At 39.5% G+C, this 24,766-nt stretch overlaps 1 protein-coding gene and 1 pseudogene across 4 annotated transcripts in view; both read right to left on the minus strand.

Annotated features, from left to right (window-relative positions):
• Nucleotides 1-24,766, minus strand: part of SYNPR (synaptoporin) — a 378,090-nt gene that overhangs the window by 142,620 nt on the left and 210,704 nt on the right. The gene's annotated exons all lie outside the window — the stretch shown is intronic.
• LOC110133254 (high mobility group protein B3 pseudogene) lies at nucleotides 22,200-22,831 on the minus strand (annotated as a pseudogene).

Here is a 24,766-nt window from a genome sequence, read left to right on the forward strand (position 1 = left end):
CCTGCTAAAAATGTTTAATCTGGGGTCTGTCCCAGAGCTACTGAATTGAAACTGTTAGAAGCGTAGCCTAGTTGACAACCAAAACAGGAAACGCCAGTCCCCCTTATGTCTCAGAAATTTTCTTCTTCATTTACTGTTTGACTTAAAAAATAAATAAAGAAATGTTTACATTGTCCACTTGATTTTGCTTATTTATACTGAGCCTCCTCCTGTTTCTTATAAACCAGAAAAGTGTACAGCTGCAGTAAAACTCAGGGAAATAGAAGCATTCATCATGGTTATACTGTAGAGACTCTTTCTTTCCCTTGCCAGACATAACTAAAATATTTCTCAGTAGTTGAGTCTGTGGGAATGCTGAAAAAGGAAATAAGTTTAAAAGGTAATCATGCCAATTATTCTGGTAGAGGTGATTTTCAGATAATGAGCTCCCCCCCTTTTTTTTCTCACTGTTACGTAATGGATCATTCATTCAACTCATTTTTAACAAGAAGCTTTGTAGTTCACACAGTGTCTAGATTCTGGGGATAAAGTAGGGAACAAAGATATATGGGCTGGGCTCTGCGCATGCTGAGCTTTGAGTTTAGAGGGAAAAAATGGCTTTTCTGAGAGGAGCCCAAGACTAGTTTGGGGATGAGGTGGTCAAGGTAAGATTCCTTGTAGAAGTGATTATTTAAGCTGCAACTTGAAAAGTGAGTAGAAAACTGTCTAGACCAAAAGTGGAGAAAAAAGCGCAATGAAATATGACTTCAGACCCAGTAGGATGGTTATAATCAAAATGATTATAAAATTGGAATGAGTTAGCAAGATTAGACTGGAATAACAAGATAGGATTAGAATAGGAAACTCCATAATTTGGAAAACAGTTTTGCAGTTCTTCAAGTGATAAACATAGAGCTATGGCACGGTCCAGCAATTCCACTCCTACATATTACATATCCAAGAGAAATGGTAACATTTGTCTGTACTAAACTGGTACTAGAATGTTCATATCAGCATTATTCATAATAGCCCCGAAGTGGAAACAATCAAACATCTTCAGCTGATGAATGGATAAATAAAATGTGGTATATACTCATAGGGTGGAATATTATTTATCAATAAGAAGGAATAAGTACTGATACATGTTACAACATGGATGATCCTTGAAAACATTATGCTAAGTGAAACAAGCCCGTTGCAAAAGACCATAGATTGCATGATTCCATGTAAACGGAGTGATCAGAATAGGCAAATTTAAGGCAATAAAAAGCAGGCTAGTGTTCACCAAGGGCTGGCTGGTGAGAACTGGGGATGATGGCTAAGTGGTACAGGATTTCCTTTGGGGGTAACAAAAACACTTTAGAATTGACTGTGGTGATGGAGCCTTATGCTGTTAAACATTACAAGTCATTCGACAGTACATTTTACATGAATGAATGCTATGCTATGTGAATTATATTTCAATAAAACTGTTAAAAATAGAGATGAAAGAGCATGTACCAAGATTCTTCAAAAGCAAGGAGCACAGCACATGTGAAATGATGAAATATGACTTGAAATTGGAATATGGCAGGAGAGAATATGAAAGTTGTAGGATGAGATGGAAAAGTAGCCAGAGACCCTCAGTGCTGGGTCCTACGGGTCAGATTATAGACTTGGGTCTTTTATCTTTTTTATTTTTCCTAGTGATGACAACTTTAGGGTTTATTTCCTTAACTTTCATATATAACATATAGCATGTTTATCATATTTTACATTATGTCCCTAGTATTTATTTATTTTATAACTGGAAATTTGTACCCTCTGAATGTCTTCATCCAATTCCTCTCTCACCCCCAGTAACCACAGATCTGATTTTTCTATGTATCTGTTTGTTCATTTTTGAAGTGTAAGTGACCTACAGCACTATATTAGCTCCCATTGTACAACAAACTGATTTTATATTTCTACATGTTTCAAAATGATCACCATGATAAGTCTAGTCATGGTATTATCATATAAAGATATTACATAGTTATTGACTATATTCCCCACACTGTACATTTCATACCTGTCACTCATTTTTTTTTTGCAACCTGTTAATCTCCCTCATTTAGTTCTCTCCTCCTCCCACCCTCCTTCCCTCTGGCAATCACCTGATGGTTCTCCTGTTCTCTGTATCTATAAATCTGCTTCTGTTTTGTTATGTTTGAGCATGTTTTGTTTTTTAGATTCCACATGTAAGTGGAAATCACGTAGTGTTTGTCTTTCTCTGTCTGACTTATTTCACTAAGTGTAATACCCTTTAGGTTCATCCATGTTGTCGAAAATGGTAAGACTTCATTTCTTTTTTGGCTAACTTTCCATTACACACACATCTTTATCCTTTCATCTATTAATGTGCACTTAGGTTGCTTCCATATCTTGGCTATTGTAAATAATGATGCAGTGAATATGAGGGTGCATATATCTTTTCTATTTGTATTACTATTTTCTTTGGATACATACTCAGGAGTGAATCTTTATCTGAAGACCAATACTGGAAAGATTCCCTTATAATAAACAACATGTAAAACAATAATAGGCAGGACCATGTCACCTGTGGTGACTACTTAGAAACATACACACCTCCTGTCCAGGTTGTCAGGATCTGCAACACTTCTAACGTGCCAGATCCCTCAGTTCACATGGAGACATTGGGTCTCCAATTTTTGAGTATACAGAGAGTGGCAGGAAGGGGGAGAATAAAATAATTTTTTTCTATGCAATCAGCGGAATACCAACATTTTCCTCATTGCTAACTTATTGTATTGACTTACAGTAAATGTTAATGGTGCTTAAGCACAAGGCAAAAAAAAAATCACTAACAAATTTGCTGTGCCTATTAATGTCAATTATCTATAGCTTGGTACTTAGCTTGAAGCCACACGGATAAAATCAGGACCAAGGGGAAACAGAAGTGAAGCTGTATGCTGGTGCCTGTTCTGAGGAAGGGAGTGGGCATCACTTATAAAGAAAGAGCATGTCAGCTGAAAATGGTCTGAGCACAATAATTCATGTCACTAAACACTTTGAATGCTACGGGATGGCATTTATTACTAAACATATATGTTTAACCAGAAAGGTTCTTCTAGGCAACAGTTTGTTTGTATGCTTTATTTTGGAGAGAGAGATTTTAGAGTCACCATATGTTTATCAGTTATAATAACCTTGGAAGCAAATATCATTCATTCAGAACCTAAACAAGAGGGAAACTCTTCTGTAGAGATAGTGTCAGTTGATGGAATCTGAAAGCTGATGGGCCTACCTCTGTTCTTGTGAGGGACTAGTCAGGAAGCAATCGCTGAGACTGCAAAAGGACCAAATCCAATTTGTTGATTTCAAATGTCTAATGCCCTTCTCAGCTGGCCTGACTCAATCAAGAGGTACTTTAATTTCATTGGGTTTTACTACATTGTGCCTATCCACAAAAAACCTCCATGTGAGAGTAGATTTTTCCTTTTTCTTTTTAAAAACTTACCAACACTTAAACAGAGCCTTTTAAACATTTCACTTCTGCATCAATTAAACTAAAGGAACTGCTGGGCACCCACAGTTTTTAGTTCTATTGTAGGGTCTGAAAAAGTATTAAGCAAGTTGGTGTTACTTTATTAATAAAAATATTTATGAAAACCAACAACAACATTTTTCAACCTCCAGGCATTGTACTAGCTTCTTTACTGCTCATGTCTCACTTAAAGATCATAACAGCCTTCTCAGGTAGGTTCTATCTGGCCCCATTACACAGATGAGGAAACTGAGTCTTGAGGTAGGTAGTGAGCTTACTGGAGGTCAAACAGGTAGTGAAGGGCAGAGGTGAGTCTTGGATGCAAACAGATTAGGAAGAGCTATACTAGTAAGTATGACACTTTCTTGCCTCTCTGCTTCAAAAATTACAGCATCCTTAGATTTCCAGCCAATTATTTGTATAAAAATGACTGAGCCAGCTTTCCCATGCCATCTAATCTAATGGCAGATGGATAGTTTACACTGAATAAGATTCTAAACCAATATTCGTTCTGCTTCCACTTCGCAGCACTTGAATTAGGCATAGTTCAAGGTACCCAGCAATGACAGAGTTGAATCCCTTTAGGCTGACCGATAGGAAGTCATTAAAAGCATCTGAGTTTCCAAATTTTGTCTTGGGTTATCCTAACATTTGCTTTATAAGTAAGCAGAGGGCAATGAACCTGACTGCCTCAGGTATTGAAACAGTGATCATCATAGCATCTGTGGTTCTTCACAGGAGAGTAAAGGACAGCACAGATTCATCTTCAGATAGCACTGTGCCAGTAAGGGCATCTGGTCATAAGACTTTTGAAATTGTGGATAGTATGTTTCACCAGGTGCGGAACAAAATAGGACTTGAGCTCCTAACATTATACCTGGGGGTGGTTCAGTGCAAGACAGTAATGACACATCCGAAGGGTGGTGACCCCACCCAGGAGTAAATGCAGGAAGCATTAAGGTATTGGGGAGAAAGTAGCTGCCACAGAATTTCTGACAGCCAGGATTAAAGTGGCCAAGTGGAGATCAGAGGGCAACTGGCAAATCGTGGTGCTGAGCACGCGTCTCCTCACAAGATAATTTTCTGTAGCCCCTGTTTCAATCTTTGCACCAGTTGATAAAGACTCAAATCCTCTTGCTCTACTTCTTCCTCTCTTTGCACCAGGAAATACTGGCATTTGACTGGTTTTTAGATTGTCTTTTCTTTTGCTAGTCATACGTGTGTATGTGTGTGTATGAGTGCATTTACGTGCACATTTGCAGACACCTCTACTTGCTCAGCCTGTATGATTTGCAAGATCCTGTGAGTTTACATACACTTAAACACATCTCATTTTTTCTTCCCAGCAACCTTCTTCGTTTATAGATGAGAAAGCTGGAGGTCAGACAACTTGAAAGAATCACCGAAGATCACCCAGATAGCAAAGAGAAGATGCAAGTCTGCTATGCTCAAGTCCTTTATTCATTCACGAGGGATTTGTTGAGCCCCATGCACCAGTCATTAGAGAAGCTAAGATGGGATGGCAATGAGTTGTGAGGAATTATGGTTGTGGCATGAGGTGTGGCAATGAGGAGTGAAGATTATACAGAAGGTTGAAAGGGACAAGTCCCTTCTGACTGCCATTTCCCCTGGTTTTCTTACTGAACCTGAAGCATGGCATTTGGTGACGCTACTTAGGACAGTGATGGTGAGCCCACCTCTGCTACTGCTGGGTGCTGATCACCAACTGACAACTTTTTTGAGCACATACTAGGCCAGGCACCAAGCCAAAGGCTTTCATGTATTATCTCACACCTTCAAACTAGATCAAGTCGGTACTATTTCCCTTCTTTTTAGTGGAGAGGAAAGTGAGGAGCATAGCGGTAATTCAACTTATTGAAGCAAGGCCTTCAAACAGAGTCTGTGTGTGTGCTGCATTGCTTCAGTAGTGTTCAACTCATGGACTTTAGCCCACCAGGCTCCTCTGTCCATGGGATTCTCCAGCAAGAATACTGGGATCCATACTGCCATCCTCCAGGGATACTGCCTTCCCAACCCAGGGATCAAACCTGTGCCTCTTACATCTCCTGTATTGGCAGGTAGGTTCTTTACCACTGGCGCCACCTGGGAAGCCCAAAACAGAGTGTATATTACCCCAAAGCTTTTACTCTTAATCTCCCACATGAAAAAAATATAGTATTTAATACTATTCATTGTTTTTTATCACTTACCTATTTACTGACTTCCCACAGCAAGGCTGCCCTTTCTGAGAGACTTCTTGCAGTCAGTCATGGCTCAGATGGTAGAGAATCTGCCTGTAATGCAGGAGACCTGGGCTGGATCCCTGGGTCGGGAAGATCCCCTGAAGGAGGAAATGGCTACCCAATCCAGTATTATTGCCTGGAGAATTCCATGGACAGAGGAGCCTGGCTGGTTACAGTCCACAGGGTTGGAAAGAGTCGGACACGAATGAGCGACTTTCACTTTTCACTTTCCCTCTCTCTATTAATCTCCTCTTTAGGTTGTTTCTTAGCAGGAGAGTGGTCATGGGCTGAATGTCGGAGTATCTGGGATCTGTGATATTTTGTTCCACGTTTCCTGGGCTCATGGGTGGTCTCAAATTGTTTCTCAAGACTCACACATTGATTATAGCAAGGATTTCCTTTATGCCAGCAGCACCTCTTAAAGTGTATTTTTATGCTGTGGTCAAAATCTGGGGAGTGTCTGACTTCATGGAGCCTTAGATACAGGATCTATTTAGGGGGAAAAGGCAGAAGACGGGGACAGTGTGAGGACTGAGAAGGGTCTTGGGAAACATGCCAGTTGCAGTTGAGAGCTGAGAGAAGGCTCCAGCATCCGCTCTCTGGTTGCTAAAGCTGGGCACAAGTTTGAAGTCCTCATCCTGCAAAGGAACTTGGAGAGACTCTGTCTGAGACACAGGACTCACTGATCGGAAGCTGAAAAGGATCCGTTTACCTGGAATGCCTCTGTGGACAAAAGGGGTCATTACTAAGCTCTAACCAATGTCAAAGAAAGCAAAATGAAAACAATCCAGGTTACAAATATCCTTTGAGGAGCACCTCAGGGATTTTAATGATGCTCTCTGTTACCAGGAAGGTCAGTGGACCTGCAAGTGGTACCTACACTCCTGTCTGCTAGACATGAGAGCTGATTTCCAGCTTCCTTATTTTCAGGTAAGAGGCATTGCTTAGGCAGCCAGCACCACTTTTGCAGATGTTTTTGCCCTAAGTTTGAATCATCTCCAAGACTTGCAACAAAAGCACATCAGGAATTCACTAAAAATATTTTCCTAAAAGAAGAAAACAAAACTAAGGGAAAGAAAAAACACTGTATATATATTTCTGCTCTTAAACACAAGGGCTTATCTCCTTCATGTGATTCTGCATTAAATGAACTAAAGCTTATTGGTTTCCATGGGAGGAACTTCTATTACTTTTTTCTGTTCTTTACCTTACCATTAGGGAAGATACTTTTTTTCTTAAGGAGAATATTGGGCAGAGAGAACTGAGCTAGACATTGGAAAATGCAACCAAGGTTATTGCAAAGAATACTCTTTTCTATGTAATTTGCTGTGCTTGTTCACATGAAGATAAGGCTGGAAAATGACTGGCTCTCCCCGCTAGTATGTGCATGTCAGTTCCATGGGCCAGAAAGATATTAATCCAATTTACTGAAAGTGCACTATGCTAGAAGGATCTTTTCAAATTTCATCCCCCTTCCACAAGTTTACATTTGTATAGATTCAAAGTAAAACGGTAAACTCCAAGGTGATTAAAAAGAAATGGATCCGTGGAAGCCAGGGCATGGCCTGGAGTAGGACTGAAAGAAGAAAAACTCTCTGAAACCATATAATGACTTGCAAAGAGGCACTGCCATTCTCATAAGCTATGATTTATTAATTTTAGTTTCTTCAAATAGAGTTTGAGTCACAGGGAACTCAGACTGCCACTACATTGTCAAATTAAAATAGATAATGAGGTCGTTATCTGTATATTTCAGGGAAATTTTTTTTTTCCCTTCTTGTTTGCCTTCCCTGAACTATGGTGCTATACGCAAGTGAATTACAAAAGAAGTCTCAGAGTTTTGTTTATTTTTTATACTTGAATGTCCAGGCAACTGCCTCTCTCTGTCCATTTTATCTAGTTAGTATAGAAATAAACAATTTAAAGGCTTTAACTAAAAGATTTTTATATTTGGAACACATACAGGTCACGTGGGAGAGGACTGCAGAAATCCATCTGAGCTGACCTTTTGTTTAGAGTTTAGGTCAAACTGATTTGATTTATTAACAGTCAAAATATGCTATGTATAAAAGTTCAATCAATACAGAAATGATTAGAGAAGGAAAATGTATGGTTTCTCATAATTTCATTTAGTATTAACAACTTAGAAGATGGAAATCAAACAGGGTCTTTAAACTGCTGTTTATTACCTAATAAGATGACCAGAAAATACCTTATTTTTTTAGGAAGAGCTACCATATTCTTAAGTCTTATAATATACCTAAAGATCCCTGGGTTGAATCTTTCCAACCCAGAGATTGAACCCAGGTCTCCCACATTGCAGGCAGATTCTTTACCGTCTGAGCCTCCAGGGAAGCCCAATATACATAGAGGATATATGAATTATCATATTGTATAGAATATCCTATATTAGTGCACATCACATAATATTTTTCTTAACGGTCCTCCAGTGCTAGAAATTTTATTTCCCATCTTTAAACACTGAAACAATGCTTTGAACATGTATCTTTGGATATCTATGTGTTCTTTGGATAAATTTCTAGAAGCAGAACTGCTGGGGAAAGGAGTTTATTAGTCAGGGTTCTCCAGGGAAACAGTATTAATAGGATATATATTATAAGGAGTTTAAGGAATCTATTTTAAGGAATTAGCTCATGTGAGTGTAGGGGCTGGCAAGTCTGAAATGCACAGGGCAAGCCAGCAGCCTGGATATCTAAGTAAGAGTTGATGTCACAAACTTGAGTCCAAAGCCTGGAAAAGCAGAATTTCTATGTTGCACTCTGAAGGGAAAATTTTCCCCCCAAACCCCCCCTTTTTTTTTGTAAAAGAAATCTCAGTTTTTGCTCTTCACATCTTCAACTGACTGAATGAGACACACTCACATTATGAGATAATATATTACATTTATTTAATAGAAAGAAAGAAAGTGAAGTCGTTCAGTCCTGTCTGACTCTTTGTGACCCCATGGACTGTAGCCCACCAGGTTCCTCCGTCCGTGGGATTTTCCAGGCAAGGATACTGGAGTGGGTTGCCATTTCCTTCTTCCTGACCCAGAGATTGAACCCGGATCTCCCACATTGTAGGCAGACGCTTTACCGTCTGAGCCTCCAGGGAAGCTTTATTGTAATGCTTGCATGTAATTGGCAATTGCAGTTGCTGCTACTAGGTGAACTGCAAACAGTTTCCAACGCTCAAAATTCAAGGCAGAAGTCTAATTACTAAAGTTGATTTTTTAAAAATCCAAATGCTTTCAAAAAGAAGAATTCCAAGACCTAGAAATACAATGTGTTCTATTACTACACTGCTCTGTCAAAAAGTCACCCTTATCAGGCAGTTAATTGGTCATTTTCTTCTTCTGCCTGCTGTCATTTCATTCTTCACATAATAACGACCTCACTGAATGTTCAGGATAGGGAAACTAAGAGAATCCTTGCTGGGAAGGAAATTCAATATATCTGCCAGATTATAATAAAATAAGCAGGAATCGTTTATACATATAGAACAAAATGCAATCTCCTTTAAACCACTGAAAAGCCTGTCAAGTGGCCGTGAAGTTGTAAATTTCCAGTTCTTCAGGTTGTTAATATTACCACAAATACACAAATTCTTTTTTGCGGGGGAAAAATGTCTAACGCATAAGGAAACACTGTTCATCTTAGTTAACTAAATACAGTTTGTTCAATAAATTTATCAGCTCAGGATGGAAACTGCTCTTCATTGTCAGCAAATATAATGTCATCCATGTTCCTGATGCTTTGCCAGCAACAGGGGATTAATCATACTTTTTTCAAGTTGCATTTGAAACATGACATCTAAGAATTCATTTTCCACACAGCAACCAGAAATCTCTTACATAAATCAGAGCATGTCACTCCGTGGCATAAAGCTCTCCTTTAAGGCTTCCCCTCCCACTCAGGGCCAGATGCAACCACCTCATCATGGCTTACAGGTCTGACAGCATTTGGATCTTGCCCACTTGTTTGCTATCATCACACCCACTTGATATTTTCTCTTTCTGGGAACACAACTCCCCCGCCCACTGGGGCCTCTTAACTGGCCTTCAAGCTGTCCACCGTCAGCTTTATCTCTTCATTCAGATTCTCAAGGCAAGTATCACCACCACTGAGAGACCTCCCTTGACCATCTAATCTAAAGGGCCTGTCCATCACATTATCCTACTTCACTGCTTAATTTATTTTGTTTATTGCTCTAGTGCCTGTCTGAAGTCACACTGCTTATTTGTGAACCTGTGTTTTGCCTGTCTCTCCTCCTAGGCTCTAAGTAGCATGAAGGCAGGGATCCTGTTTATTTTCGCTGCCTATGACGGAGCACCAGGTCAAATCTGGGGCAAAATACAAATGCATGGAAAATGGCTTTCTTGCATATTTAGTTCTAGTGGGAATGAATGGAGAGATGCTCAGGGTGACCCCACACTGTCTATCCTTGGAAAAGAATTCTTGGGGACAACTTGGTGCCTCTGAAGTTAACAATGAAAAAGAGACCATTTTTCACGCTGCCCAGGAAAAGGCATGAGGTAGCTTCCTCTTCTCACTGAAGGATTCTCAGGGAATCCTTGACTATGTTCTGCTTAATCCCTTCCTGCTTATCCAAGCCATCCTCCAGAACATCTGTTCCCAAATATGTCACCTCAATTTGAACCAATCTCCCATGAAAGACCATTGTATACAACATCTAGCAAAGATTCTACCAGAAAAGCTTTGAATATTTTAATGAGGTAAGTGATACTAAACTATTCGTTAAAGGGTCCAAAAAGTCTTCAAAAGGAAAAAATAGTAATTAGTCATTGGAAAGATTTCAAACAAAACCAAACCCAAAACCTTTCGATGTGTGTTTTTTTTTTTCTTGATTCACAGAATGTTTAAATGGAAGAGAACAGAAGTGAAATCCTGCTTCTTCCCCTGATAATTAGAAATCAAGGTCTAAACATGTGAACATATGCTGCAAATAATTCTTGCAACTAATTTCATATTCAATATTTCTATTTAGCTCCCTAGAAATACTTAATGTTTATGAAAACTCTAGATCAGAACTCCTCAAACTGTGACTCAAAGACCCCTGAGGATATATGAAACCCTTCCAGGGGGTTCATGAGATCAAAACTGTTTTCACAATAATACTAACATGCTATTTGTCACTTTCAATCTCATTCTCTTGCAAGTATATGATAGAGTTTTCCAGAAGGAAAACTGCTATAAAATGTAGCTGTTGTTCTGATGGCTAATAAAATACATATTTTTATATTTTATGCATTTCTTAGCTTTGATTTCTAATTTGGTAATCTTCTAAAAATCCATAGACATATTCCACACAAATGAAAAGCTCTTTGTAGTCCTCATTTATAAGAAGGTAGAGGGGTCTGGGACTTAATGTTTGAGAATGGCTGCTCTAAATGATGATTTTTTACTTTCCCCCAAATTTTCATTTTTCTTATGTCTATTTTTGATATTCAAGTTATATGGACATGCATGACCTGATATTGAGTACCTATCATATGCATGTCATCACACTAAGCAATCGTTTTTATTGTCATCAGCCAATGAGTGTGTAGAGTATGTATCAGCTTTCTGTCCTTGGCAAATACTCAGTAAAGGGCTCTTGTATGAGAACTGCAGATGATACTACCTAGATATCCCCTATCCCACTGACTGTCCATGCCTCACCTAGAGGGCATATGCTTTTATCTCAGATTATGAATCCTCCCTGGTCTTTGACATTTCATTTTCATCCTACCTCAAATGGCCTCTTAGGCTACAGGTAGGAAAAGAGAGGTCAGACTTAGATGTTCCACTCTGATGATTATCCAATGCACTCATTCCCTGTCCATCCTTTATCTCTTCCCTGAAAGTGAGTCACAGACAGAGGCCTCAAGATGGGGACATTTACAACATGAGATCAAGAGTTATTTATTTTAGTATCCCCATGGAGTAGACATCTGATGTTTTTGCTTCAGTTCAGTTCAGTTGCTCAGTCGTGTCCGACTCTTTGTGACCTTGTGAACCATAGCATGCCAGGCCTCCCTGTCCATCACCAACTCCCAGAGTTTACCCAAATTCATGTCCACTGAGTCAGTGATACCATCCAACCATCTCATCCCCTGTCGTCCCCTTCTCCTACCACCTTCCCATCTTATGCAGCATCAGGGTCTTTTCAAATGAGTTAGCTCTTCACATCAGGTGGTCAAAGTATTGGAGTTTCAGCTTCAACATCAGTCCTTCCAAGGAAAACTCAGGACTGATCTCCCTTAGGATGGACTGGTGGATCTCCTTGCAGTCCAAGGAACTCTCAAGAGTCTTCTCCAACACCACCATTCAAAGGAATCAATTCTTCAGTGCTCAGCTTTCTTTGTAGTCCAACTCTCACATCCATACATGACTACTGGAAAAACCATCGACTTGACTAGACAGACCTTTGTTGGGAAAGTAATGTCTCTGCTTTTTAATATGCTGTCTAGGTTGGTCATAACTTTCCTTCCAAGGAGTAAGCATCTTTTAATTTCATGGCTGCAGTCACCATCTGCAGTGATTTTGGAGCCCCCCCAAAATAAAGTCAGCCACTGTTTCCACTGTTTCCCCATCTATTTGCCATGAAGTGATGGGACCAGATGCCATGATCTTTGTTTTCTCAATGTTGAGCTCTAAGCCAACTTTTTCACTCTCCTCTTTCACTTTCATCAAGAGGCTCTTTAGTTCTTCTTCACTTTGTGCCATAAGGGTGGTGTCATCTGCATATCTGAGGTTACTGATACTTCTCCTGGCAATCTTGATTCCAGCTTGTGCTTCATCCAGCCCATGAGGTACTCTGCATATAAGTTAAATAAGCACGGTGACAATATACAGCCTTGATGTACTTCTTTTCCTATTTGGCACCAGTCTGTTGTTCCATGTTCAGTTCTAACTGTTGCTTCCTGACCTCATACAGATTTCTCAAGGGGCAGGTCAGGTGGTCTGGTATTCCCATCTCTTTCAGAATTTTCCACAGTTTATTATGATCCACATTGTCAAAGGCTTTGGCATGGTCAATAAAGCAGAAATAAGATACTTACCTAGCACCTATTCTTCCTTTTCTGAATAGTTTCTTGATTTTTCCAGTTTGAATGTCAGATATAGACCTGATCAATTGTCATGTTACATCCTCTGGACTTAAAGACCTAAGACAGGCATATTGGATCCTACTTGAAAACAATGAGGCCAATACAGAAGAAATCATGTGGAGAAAGAGAAAAGGATTCTAGTTCCCTAGATTTAGGGAATGCTAGATTGTGTTCCTAGCATTCCTTGGCACATAGCAGGTGCTCAAGAATATTGATTCAATTAACTTTAATCTAGTTTCTTTACAAATGACTGAAGCATCTCAGATAAAAACCTTTTAATAAATAAAACCATTTAATCCTTTATCCTGAATAGGCATCAACTGCAGAAATACCCACTGGCATCTCAAAGTTTGATAAAATCCTTTTCTTCTCTCTTCTATTGAACCTCTCTCTTTGTGCTACCCTGCACTACTTCTCTATATTTTTATTTTCATTCCAAGTGTCCTCTCGAGAAAGTAGTTGTTTTAAATCAGGATATGTCCCATGATTCAAGAACATTCTTTTCTGAAAGTACTTTTAGGTTTGCATTTCTCTGTTTAGTTTCTTTGATTTTTTAAATCTTTAGAAAGAAATTCCACACATGGCCAAACTATGACAACCCTAATAGTCTGGATATCAAGCCAACGAACATGAACCAAAGTGAATGAGAAAAGAAAGATTTTCAATAAAAGGAGGATTATAATTAGGATTCAGTACTCAATTTGGCTCCTTCAATCAAGGAAAACTTAACCTAAAGTTTAGATTTCCATCTAAAATCTATGCAATTATTTCAGAATCCCACATATATAAATATTCAGTGGGTCTAATGGTCTGTGATGAGTGGGCCAGTGTACTATAATTTGGCATCTTCAATTGGTCGAATTTAATAAGAAGACTATGTTATGTTTTTCCAGCAGTCATGTATGGATGTGAGAGATGGACTATAAAGAAAGCTGAGTACCGAAGAATTAATGCTTTTGAACTGCGGTGTTGGAAAAGACTCTTGAGAGTTCCTTGGACTGCAAGGAGATCCACCCATTGAATATTCATTGGGAGAACTGATGCAGAAGCTGAAACTCCAATACTTTGGCCACCTGATGCAAAGAACTGACTCACTGGAAAAGACCCTGATGCTGGGAAAGATGTAAGGCAGGAGGAAAAGGGGACGACAGATGATGAGATGGTTGGATGGTATCACCGACTCTATGGACATGAGTTTCGGTAAACTCCGAGAGTTGGTGATGGACAGGGAGGCCTGGCGTGCTGCAGTCCATGGGGTTGCAAAGAGTCAGACACGACTGAGTGACTGAATTGAACTGAATAAGACATCTTAAGAAAAGCTTACCAACCAAACTCCCTTCTTCTATGGGATTAGCAGGGCTTCTTTCGAGAAATTTGAGGTGAGATTTATCTTTTGTTCACTATTATCACTGAGTCCAAGAGCATACACACATACACACACATACAGATTGGCAGGGCACAGACTGACCATTCCTCAAATCTTGCCTCTGCTTGACTTTACTCTTTTTCCTAGTGGTAAGCAAAATGGCAGCTTCATACTCACATCTCATCAACTCATTAACCCTGATCACCAGAAGCAAACATCCCTCCTTGCTCCAGAATGCAAGGATTCTTTAATATCCGCAAGTCAATCAATGTAATACACCACATTAACAAATTGAAAGATAAAAACCATATGATTATCTCAATAGATGCAGAAAAAGCCTTTGACAAAATTCAACATCCATTTATGATTAAAACTCTCCAGAAAGCAGGAATAGAAGGAACATACCTCAACATAATAAAAGCTATATATGACAAACCCACAGCAAGCATCACCCTCAATGGTGAAAAATTGAAAGCATTTCCCCTGAAATCAGGAGCAAGACAAGGGTGCCCACTCTCACCACTACTATTCAACATAGTTTTGGAAGTTTTGGCCACAGCAATCAGGGCAGAGAAAGAAGTAAAAGGAATCCAGATAGGAAAAGAAGAAGTGAAACTCTCGCTGTTTGCAGATGACATGATCCTCTACATAGAAAACCCTAAAGACTCTTCCAGAAAATTACTAGAGCTAATCAATGAATATAGTAAAGTTGCAGGATATAAAATTAACACACAGAAATCTCTTGCATTCCTATACACTAACAATGAGAAAACAGAAAGAGAAATTAAGGAAACAATACCATTCACCATTGCAACAAAAAGAATAAAATACTTAGGAGTATATCTACCTAAAGAAACAAAAGACCTATACATAGAAAACTATAAAACACTGATGAAAGAAATCAAAGAGGACACAAACAGATGGAGAAATATACCGTGTTCATGGATTGGAAGAATCAATATTATCAAAATGGCTATACTACCCAAAGCAATCTATAGATTCAATGCAATCCCTATCAAACTACCAACGGTATTTTTCACAGAACTAGAACAAATAATTTCACAATTTGTATGGAAATACAAAAAACCTTGAATAGCCAAAGTAATCCTGAGAAAGAAGAATGGAACTGGAGGAATCAATCTGCCTGACTTCAGACTCTACTACAAAGCCACAGTCATCAAGACAGTATGGTACTGGCACAAAGACAGAAATACAGATCAATGGAACAGAATAGAAAGCCCAAAGATAAATCCACGAACCTATGGTCACCTTATCTTCGACAAAGGAGGCAAGCATATACAATGGAAAAAAGATAACCTCTTTAACAAGTGGTGCTGGGAAAACTGGCCAACCACCTGTAAAAGAATGAAACTAGAACACTTTCTAACACCATACACAAAAATAAACTCAAAATGGATTAAAGATCTAAATGTAAGACCAGAAACTATCAAACTCCTAGAGGAGAACACAGGCAAAACACTCTCTGACATAAATCACAGCAGGATCCTCTATGACCCACATCCCAGAATTTTAGAAATAAAAGCAAAAATAAACAAATGGGACCTAATGAAACTTAAAAGCTTTTGCACAACAAAGGAAACTATAAGCAAGGTGAAAAGACAGCCCTCAGACTGGGAGAAAATAATAGCAAACGAAGCAACAGACAAAGGATTAATCTCAAAAATATACAAGCAACTCCTCCAGCTCAACTCCAGAAAAATAAATGACCTAATCAAAAAATGGGCCAAAGAACTCAACAGACATTTCTCCAAGGAAGACATACAGATGGCTAACAAACACATGAAAAGATGCTCAACATCACTCATTATCAGAGAAATGCAAATCAAAACCACAATGAGGTACCATTACACGCCAGTCAGGATGGCTGCTATCCAAAAGTCTACAAGCAATAAATGCTGGAGAGGGTGTGGAGAAAAGGGAACCCTCTTACACTGTTGGTGGGAATGCAAATTAGTACAGCCACTATGGAAAACAGTGTGGAGATTTCTTAAAAAGCTGGAAATAGAACTGCCATATGACCCAGCAATCCCACTTCTGGGCATACACACCAAGGAAACCAGATCTGAAAGAGACACGTGCACCCCAATGTTCATCGCAGCACTGTTTATAATAGCCAGGACATGGAAGCAACCCAGATGCCCATCAGCAGATGAATGGATGAGGAAGCTGTGGTACATATACACCATGGAATATTACTCAGCCATTAAAAAGAATTCATTTGAATCAGTTCTAATGAGATGGATGAAACTGGAGCCCATTATACAGAGCGAAGTAAGCCAGAAAGATAAAGACCATTACAGTATACTAACACATATATATGGACTTTAGAAAGATGGTAACGATAACTCTATATGCAAAACAGAAAAAGAGACTCAGATGTATAGAACAGACTTGTGGACTCTGGGAGAAGGCGAGGGTGGGATGTTTCAAGAGAACAGCATTGAAACATGTATATTATCTAGGGTGAAACAGATCACCAGCCCAGGTTGGGTGCATGAGACAAGTGCTCGGGCCTGGTGCACTGGCAAGACCCAGAGGGATCGGGTGGAGAGGGAGGTGGGAGGGGGGACTGGGATGGGGAATACATGTAAATCCATGGCTAATTCATTTCAATGTATGGCAAAAACTACTGTAATGATGTAAAGTAATTAGCCTCCAACTAATAAAAATAAATGGAAAAAAAAATAAATTAAGTCATGTGTCTATCTCTAAAGGGCCTTCCAGGTAGCATGGCGGTAAAGAATCTGCCTGCCAATGCCTGAGACACAACAGAGGTGGGTTTGATGCCGGGTTGAGAAGATTCCCTTAAGTATGAAATGGAAATCTGCTCCAGTATTCTTGCTTGGAAAATTTCACAGACAGAAAAGCCTGGTGGGCTCGTGGGCTACAGTCCACGGGGTTGCAAAGAGTCATATATGACTGAGCAACTGAACACAGCACAACACAGTCTATCTCTAATACAATCACTGAAGCCAAGAGGCTGGGTGCTCTAATTGGCCAGGCTAAGTCATGTGTCCTGTGTTTGGGTGTGTGTGTGTGTGTGTGTGTGTGTGTGTGTGTGTAGGGGGTAAAAGGAGATGGAGTAGAACTTCATGTGACCTTCACGAATGGGTTATTCACAGAAAGACAGAGTTCCGGTACTAAAAAAACAGAAATAACAAATATCTACTGCATGGGTATCTTCCTTAGCAGAGCATGTCTGGGTTAAAAAAAAAAGATCTCTGTGCCTCCAATGGCCAGTATTAAGCAGATTCAATTCATATTTGTTGAATGAACAAAGAATTACATGTAATATTACATGTGCCTTACTCCATACAAAGGATCAACTCTGTGTACTCTCCAATGGGGATATTTTGCTGAACTCATGCTCATCACGTTATGGCCCCTTCTACCTTCATCCTTCCCTATTCTTGTCATAAACAAGCTCATTTCTCTTTCTGTACTTTCCCACTTAAACTACTACCTAAAGTATTCCTCAAGTCTATTTCCACAATGAAGCCTTTTCTGAGGATTACATGCCTCACTATTTTCTCATCTTTGAGTTACCCGTGCTTCTGATTTCTGCACTTACCCCTTCATGAGTAAAGACCCCTAGAGTCAGGCTACCCATGTTTAAACTTCCACCATTTACTTGCTTTGTCATCTTGGCAAATTTCTTAATTGTTTTGTCTATAGAGGGTGTGAATCACAGTATCTACCTCTCAGAGGTTGATGCAAGAATTAAATGATATGATACACAGGTCACTAGCACTGTGCCTGATAGAGAGTAAATGCTCAGGAAACACTGAATACCATTCTAACTGATGGAATAGCCGTGTAGCCTGTATCAGACAAAAGTGGTGCCCTGTACCATGCTGCTTGGCCCATCTGAGTTCAGGCAGCTGCTGTAGATGCTGATAAACCTCCTACCTTACACTTTCTTCTCGGACTGAGGGCCTCCCTTGGCCTGAGGAAGCCTTTTCTGCTGCAAGTAAGGGTAGTTGGAAGTAGAAGGTACAAGGTTAATCCTCTTGTATGCAGCTTTCAAGCACTGGGGGATAGAAGTCCCAGCCTCCTCAGTGCCTAGTCTTAGGATTCTTGGGTGTGTTCCACACAGTTTCTCAGAGGATCCCAGCAGGGTTGGGTCCGAGTTGCCCATAGTGGTAACCTGCATACTAATGCATTTTTTTTTGTTTTAATTTTTAAAAACTTTATTTTGTATTGGAGTATAGCTGATTAACAGTGTCGTGATAGTTTCAGGTGGACAGCAAAGGGACTCAGCCATACATATACATGTATCCATTCTCCCTTAAACTCCACTCCCATCTAGGCTGCCATATAACATTGATCAGGGTTCTCTGTTGCTATACAGTCGGTCCTTGTTGCTTATTCATTTTAAATATAGCAGGCAAATTTTTTTAGCTCGTCCCCCTTATCTGCTCACTTTCTTCACTCTTTTGCTTGTGCTTCTTGGGATCACCTCACACAGGGGCTCCCTGTGCCCAAGTCTGTCAAAAGGCCTGCCTTGGGGGGAGCCCAAAGTAAGACAGCTCGCAACAGATTCAACTGTTAAAGTCATTTCTCAGGGTGTGTGTGCTAAGTTACTTCCGTTGTGTCCGGCTCTTTGTGACCCGTGGACTTTAGTCCACCAGGCTCCTCTGTCCATGGGATTCTCCAGGCAAGTATACTGGAGTGGGTTGCCATTTCCTCCTCCAGGGGATCGTCCCGATCCAGTGATCGAATCCGCCTCTCACATCTCTTGCATTGGTGGTTGGGTTCCTTACCATTAGTGCCATCTGGGAAGCTCTCATTTCTCAGGGTATATTTACTTAAAGCAGAGATCAAATTCTGTTTCTTTTAATTGAGATGTAATTGACATATAACCTTGTTTTAGGGTGTATAATGTACTAATTTGATTTACATATATACTGCAAAATTATTACCATAATAGGTTCAGTCAACATCCATGACCACATACAGTCACTATTTTTTTCTTGTGATGAAAGCTTTTTAGCAAATACAGAATACTGTACACCATTGTTAACTACAGTCACCAAGCTATACATTATATCCCCAGCACTTGTTTATAACTGGAAGTTTGTAACTTTTGACTACCTTCATTCATTTTTCCTATCCCAAACCTCTCACATCTCTATGGCTAGACATGTTTTATGAACCTACCCCACAGAATTCCTTGCTGAATAATTGATACATTGTGGGACAATTTTTAGTATTTAGATTCAAGACAAGGAAGTCTTATGATTTTCTCACCAGAGCTGATAGGTTTGATTTTCTTTTTGGATTCCTGATATGGTTCAAGTTTGGGATATATAGGTATGAAAGCTTGACCCCCTTTTGGAAAATTTAGCCTAGGAACTATAACTTGTGAAAATGAGCCATAAACTGGGTTTATTTATAAAAATAACTTCACATTTGTGTGGTGGATTTTACTTTGTTGAGGGATCACTGATCTACTGAGTGACTAGTACAAACATACAAAGATGTCAAAATATACACTACAAACTAGAATTGTGTATTTTTTCTTAAGTAACAGAAATCTGTCAGACTCTGAAACTGAAAAAGCAGATGTCCTGGTGCAGAGGTGTAAACAGAAGTGGGGAAAAGAGAAAAGGCCTTTGTTTTCCTTCTACTAAACAAATGGCTAGAAGAACTGAGGGGTCTAGTCAGATGAGGTTTATTCTTTGCAATAAAATAGCCAGGCTCATGTTGGTTCTATTTATGACTTACAAACACTGCCATTTTCAGAAATGTTTAGGCAACTGTAGATTATATTAACAACAAATTGTTCTTGTTCAGTCGCTCAGTCATGTCCGACTCTTTGTGACCCCATGGACTGCAGCACACCAGGCTTCTCTGTTCTCTATTTCCCGGAGTTTGCTCAAACTCATGTCCATTGAGATGATTATGCCATCCAACCGTCTCATCCTCTGTTGCCCCCTTCTCACAATAAATAATGTTTTGTTAAAAGTGAAAAAATAGAGACGAAGGTATACTAATAATGTGTAAAGTTACTATTGAAGACTGCATGAGGTAACCAATGCCACTGTAAATTCTACATAATAAATCGGGTCCAAATTCAGAGGCTTATAACAACCACCACCTACTTCTGCCCTTGTGTTTCTGGCTGGAGTAGCTCTGCTTCATGCCCTTGTGTTTCTAGCTGGAGTAGCTCTGCTTCATGACTAATGTTAATTCTGGCACTCAGGACGAAGCGGGGGTGGCGTGTCTACCTGGAGGCCTTTTCTTGCTGATGGCGGAAGCACAGGAAGGCAAACAGGAATATGCCACGTCTGTTAAGGATTCATCTGGACAATGTCACACCGTTCTGCGCACCTTTCACTGGCCAAAGCAAGTCACCTAACAAGTTAAACATCAATGGGCAGGGAAATATACTCTGTCTCATGTGACCATGGTGACTGACGTTGCAAAAACTAGTTTGGGGAAGGGGACAAAGAATTGTGACCAGTAAGTCTGTCTGTCATGAGGAATAATAATAATGATCACACTGCTTTCTCATGTGCATTATGCCCCAGTTATCCTTTCTCCTTCGATTTACCAAACCTTCGATTTATCACCTTTATCCTAATTATTCTCTCTGCTTGAAATTATTTCCCCTTACATTTCTTCCACTTCTATAATGTAAACTCCATGAAGGCAATGTTTTGAGGGTCTATTTTCTTCATTGATGGTGATCTCTTATCTCTCAGATGCCGCCAGCTGCTTATATAATGAGATTTGAGTTCAAAAATCTTATTGATGAAAATTCATTGTATGTGTACTCTTTTTTTTTTTTTTTAAATTAAGAAATGTCTTTATTTGATGATACTGAAGCTCCTTGCTTTTATTTTTTTTTAATAGGCTAATTACTTTACATCATTACAGTAGTTTTTGTCATACATTGAAATGAATTAGCCATGGATTTACATGTATTCCCCATGCCAGTCCCCCCTCCCACCTCCCTCTCCACCCGATCCTTCTGGGTCTTCCCAGTGCACCAGGCCCGAGCACCTGTCTCATGCACCCAATCTGGGCTGGTGATCTGTTTCACCCTAGATAATATACATGTTTCAATGCTGTTCTCTTGAAACATGTACTCTTTTTTTTTAATGTAATACTGTTTATTTAACTTCAGAAACATTTCAACATTCTAAACATACAAAAAAAAGAACATTTCAGATCATGTTTAGTACAGAAGGTTCTTGGACTTTCATTGGTGCAGTGGCTCTTGGCTTTGCTGACAATGAAGAGTTCTATAGTTTTTTCAAGGAAAAACAGTTTAAAACTACTGCACTTCAACTAAAAAGGATCCAAAACACTTCTCATGCCAACTGACCGCCTCCCTATTCCACAGCTAAGAATGGCAGCGGGATGCTATGTCGATATATACTAAAACAAGACAACCTGAAGCTAAATGCATGCCCACTGCAGGGTCCACCAGTCCAGCCCCACAGTGCATGCCCTGAGCTATGGCCCCTATGGAAGGCATCACCCTGACAGCCTCCATACCAAGCAAGGAGAATCAAGAGTGTGTCTTGGTTGCTTTCTTCTTTTTACAAACTATAGATATGCACAGTTGAGAACTCGGAATTTCTAGCCAATGACCATAGAATTAACACACCACCTTACAAATTAAAAACAAACAAACAAACCCAGAAACATTTTTAAATGCCTTGTCACACCACAGCAAAGTGCACAGAGTGAGGAGAACATGAGAGCCTTTTTGTTTTATAAACGTTTGGAAATACGTACAACTTTGATATAGTTTCCAGGTGCTTTGGACATCCATGGCCGCTTCATGTAAAGCAATGACAATTGCTAGAGCACTTTGAGAGACTATGATATGATTGTGAGCCAACTGGGTATTAATTAAACCTAATGATGGCAACAGACACACCTTGGGTGAGAGGTGTGTCAATCACGGCGCTCCCTACTCTAAGGTATTCACAAGGTGAAAGAGCAACAATGTTTTTATTCATCCTCCTCCTCCTCCTCTTTCTCCTCCTCCTCTTCATCTTCCTCATCCACGTTTTCCGGGCAACTTTAGCAGGACCCTTGGCGCCATCAAACTCCCTTTTAGCCTTAGAGTCTGCAATATCCTTCTCATACTCCTCCTTCAGCTTCACTGCCTTGTTGCTACTCGCTGTCACTTAAGTTATTCCACATCTTGCCCAGCTTCTTTGCCACATCTCCAGTAGAGATGCCAGGGTTTGTAGACTTGATCTTTGGGCGGAATTCACAGCAGAATAGGAGAAGTCCAGACTGGTCTCTTGGGGGTATTAGGGTCCTCCTTCTCGCCTCCCTTAGCTGGTCCGTGATGCTTCGTTTCCCGATCACAGTGCACTTTATCCGCCTGTGCCATTTCATCAAATTTAGACTTCTCTTTCCCAGGCATGGTCTTCCACCTCTCAGAGCATTTCTTGGAAAATTCAGCAAAATTGACAGGGACCTCTGGGTTTTTCTTCTTATGTTCCTCTCTGCACGTCTGCACAAAGAAGGCATAAGCAGACATCTTGCCCTTTGGTTTTTTGGGATCACCTTTAGCCATCTTGACTGTATTGTTTGCTAGTCTGTATGTACACTCTTAATACATATGTTGATGAGATAACTTTGCTCAAATGTTTCAAACCACAGGATGTTTCAGTAGCAGAGCACTGAGACATTGTTCTGGAAGGACAGTAATCTGCATAAAATTTATTCACCAAAGGGTCTATTTCCCACCACAACAGACCCAGGATTCAAAGCTTCAAATATCTTGGATTACTGACAATGAAGGCTAAATACTCCAACAAAGTATTTTTGGGTCCTGCAACATAGTTTGTTAATTGCACAAAAATTTTCCATGTGGTGTGCTTCCCAGGTGGCTCAGTAGCAAAGAATCTGCCTGCAATACAAGAGACGTAGGTTTGATCCCTGGGTTGGGAAGATCTTCTGGAGAAGGAAATGGCAACCCATTTCAGTATTCTTGCCTGGAAAATCCCATGGACAGAGGAGGCTGGCAGGCTACAGTCCACAGGGCTACAAAACATTTAGACATGACTGAGCGAGTGAGCGTGCACACACACATTCCATGAGGTAGGAAGACTTATTTGTTTCTCTTAGGGAGCTCAGCTTATCCTGGGACATGTGAGGACTGAGCTAGCATCTCACATTTAGGAGGCAAATAATTACTCATTGTAGCATGGATTTCCATAGGTAGTCTCAATTCATCATACCAAGTATTTCAGATTTAAATCCAAGACACTTTCTGATATCAGAAAATACTTGATATCATAGAATCCTTCAACCTGGAAACATTTAATCTTCTATCTTTAAACATTCATGCATTTATTTATTCAGTAAACATTTCTAAGTATCCATTACCTGCCAAACATTGTAGCATGCCTCAAAACACAAACACCTAAGGAGCTTATACACTAGTGGGGACACAGACACATAAACAAATAATTACCATGGAATATGATCTTTGCTGGAAAGAAAATGTGAACTTTCAGATAAATGCAGCTCATGGTTAAACTAAGGATTCAGGGAGATTTCCTAGTAGAGATGAAATCTAAGTCAGTTCATGAAAGAGGAATAAGAAATTTACAAGGCAGGAAAGGGGTTGGGTGGGAAAGTGGGAAGAATTTTGTAGACAAAGGGTAAAGTTATAGAAGTGCATGAAAATAATAAGTTTGGGGAACTACAAGTCACTCTACAAACTTACCATCTCAGATAATGACTGATCGTGGTTTTTATGTTAAGGCATCAGCTTGACTGAAACATAACTAACCATAATATAATACCACAAAATTCATCCTGGCTTTTAATATTTTTATAGCCTTTAGTATATTTACAGAGCAACCTATATCACTGTCTAATTTCAGAACATCTTCATCACCCCCCAAAGACGTCTCCTACCTATGAGCTGTCACACTCCATCCTCCTATTCTTTTTCCCTTGAAAACTATTAATATACTTTGTTTCTACAAATATGCATATTCTAGATAGTTCACATAAGTAGCATATTGCAAGTATATTTCATCTAAACAATTCAGAAAATAATTTCTGCAGTTAATAATCATGTTTACAATTATATGTATTAGTGTGTGTGTAGTGTATTCATTTTCCTCACCAGTATTTTCTGATTTTACTTTATTACTTTATTTTCTGCCACTTAGTTGTGTAATCTTGGGCAAGTTATATAATTTCTCTGACTCCTCTATTTTCCTAACACGGAGAGTATCTCTTTTCACTGAGTTCTTATAAACATTAAATGAGAAATGCATGTAAAGCTCTGAGTAGAGTATCTGCTATACAAAAGTACTTCAAAGGCTTAGATGTTAGCTTTTTCTATTTACTTTTACCATGAGAATATTAGTAGGTGATACACTATGAGTATCTGTTGACAAAATGTAATTTTCACAGGTTAATTAAAGAAATTGGAAATGGAATAACGCAATTCCTAAAGTTCTATTTCACTAAATAAAATCAGCTTGCTCATCTTTCCTCCAAGCTGTAACTTGGTCCCATACGCACATGAG

Source organism: Odocoileus virginianus, chromosome 26, assembly GCF_023699985.2.
Source record: "Odocoileus virginianus isolate 20LAN1187 ecotype Illinois chromosome 26, Ovbor_1.2, whole genome shotgun sequence".
Lineage (NCBI taxonomy): Eukaryota > Metazoa > Chordata > Mammalia > Artiodactyla > Cervidae > Odocoileus > Odocoileus virginianus.